Source organism: Piliocolobus tephrosceles, chromosome 18 (genome assembly GCF_002776525.5).
Source record: "Piliocolobus tephrosceles isolate RC106 chromosome 18, ASM277652v3, whole genome shotgun sequence".
In the NCBI taxonomy this organism is placed as follows: Eukaryota; Metazoa; Chordata; class Mammalia; order Primates; family Cercopithecidae; genus Piliocolobus; species Piliocolobus tephrosceles.
In genome coordinates this window covers 58,771,397-58,773,772 of record NC_045451.1, presented here as the reverse complement: position 1 = coordinate 58,773,772, position 2,376 = coordinate 58,771,397, and positions in this window count along the sequence as shown.

Below are 2,376 nucleotides of genomic sequence, written 5' to 3'. Positions count from 1 at the left end.
AGAACTCCCTCCCCAGGAGTAACACAAATATTTTCTGTAATACTCCCCTGTCGGGATTGAAGAGAACAGAAAGAAAGGCAAAGGAAAGAAATGATTTATTTTTCCTTTATTATCATTTTTAGAGACAGGGTTTGGCTCTGTTACCCAGGCTAGAGTGCAGTGGCACAGTCATGGCTCATTGCAACCTTGACCCCTGAGCTCAAGCAATCCTCCTGCCTCAATCTCCTGAGTAACTGGGACTTATAGGTATGTGTCCCCATGCCCGGCTAAGTTTTATTTTTTATTTTTGTAGCGACGGAGGCTCACTGTGTTGCCCAGACTGGTCTCAAACTCCTGGGTTCAATCCGTCCTCCCACCTCAGCTTCCCAAAGTACTGGGATTACAGGCTTGAGCCACCATGCCTGGCCCTTATTTTTCTTTATATTCACAGCAGATAAGTGATAATACACCATTGTACACAACCTTGCCTCTCCTAACAGAAAGCACATTCTTTATTTATACCAATAAAAAAGCCCCAAAATCCCAAGGCTCTGACTGGGGTCCAGCGAGGATTAAGGTCATCAGGCGCCAAACAGGATCCAAGGGCAAAGGGACAGTGTGGGGTCACCTGGAGACTCCCTGTGCAGAAAATGGGAGCTCAGGGCTACAGTGAGGGGCCACCCCACTGTTCAGGTCTTTGGGCTCACCCTCCATTCAGTGCTGACCACGTGAACTTGGGCATAGAAGATGGTGGTTAAAGCTTGAATAAAAAGGCCCAAGAACCAACAGAAACGGAAGGAAACTGATAGCATACTGACGAAACGCCTTATCCTCTGCCTCTTGCTGCTGTCAATGTAAGAAAAGATCTGAGATTTTAAGAACAATGGGCAGGGGGCAACATAGTGAGACCCCATGTCTACAAAGAATAAAAAAGCAGCTGGGTATAGTGGCAGGTGCCTGTAGTCTCAGCCATTTGGGAGGCTGGGGTGGGAGGACTGCTTGAACCTGGGAGGTTGGGGCTGCAGTGAGCTGTGACTGCACCACTTTACTCGAGCCTGGGTAACACAGTGAACCCCTATCTCAAGCAAACGAAACAAAACAAACAAATAAACAAAAAAACAAACAGGACTCTGAAAGACAATTCAAACAACCAAACACCAACAAAAAAATACGGGCTTGCTAGAGAACCATTTGAAAAAGGATCTAAAACTTCTCAGCAAAAGCTTTTGGGGCCAGCTCTGCTGGAAAGAGGACTGGGTTTGAACTGCATGGCTCTTTGCAGTCATCAGAACCTCCATTTGCTTAAATGGCACTTGGAAAGACAGCTATAAAATGACACTTGGACAGATGCCACTTTCTGCAAGTGGAAAAGAACTGGTCTCCGTTTTAGAGAGTTTTATGGGAGCAAGAGAATAAGGACAATTCTAAACCCAGATTTTCTATTTGATCCTCAGTCTCTAGAAAGTTTGACATCCTAGATGAAGAACAAAAATAAGTTGAACATGGACACAGGGAGGGGAACAACATACACTGGGGCCTGTCACGGGGTGGGGAAGGAGTGAGACTATTAGGAAAAATAGCCAATGCCCAATGCATGCTGGGCTTAATATCTAGGTGATGGGTTGACAGATGCAGCCAACCACCATGGCACACATTTACTTATGTAACAAACCTGCACATGTACCCCAGAACTAAAAATAAAAAAAAAAATTTCAATGAAAAAAAAGTAGAGACTCTTCAAAATGAGAGGGTATAAAATTAATAAGTGTCAGGTACCTGTTTAATCAGCTGGAGATTAGAAAAAAATAATACAAATTATTTTTCATGGAAACAAACAACAAGACAAAACAACAACAAAAGTAAGTTGAAAGCCATGTGTGTTAAGGTCACTCTTAGCATTTTTACCTTACATGAGAAGCAGAGACCAGGAAAAGACAAGGACATGAATTTAGGGTACTCAAGTTCCAAATACACGAATCCATTGCTATTTGTTTCTTTTTCTCTTTCTTTTCTCAACAAGTTGGGGAACACACGCAGAAGCAACAACAGCCACCGACTGAGCTGACTGTATTCTCCATGGGGCTGAGTATGGGCAGCGCGTATTTCCTGGATGCTGCGGCAGGGGGTCTCCATCAATACACAGGTATTCAACACTACAGGGCCTGGCTCCCTGCTTGAGGAGGACTCATGGGTCACCCTGAATGGCCCACACGCTCTGACACCTGGCAGAGTGGTCACGTATTTGAAACATCTCTTAGGAACAGAAATATTTAGAGTTAGTCATTATTTTCTTTTTTTTTTTTTTTGAGATGGAGTCTCGCTGTGTCGCCCAGGCTGGAGTGCAGTGGCCGGATCTCAGCTCACTGCAAGCTCCGCCTCTCGGGTTCAGGCCATTCT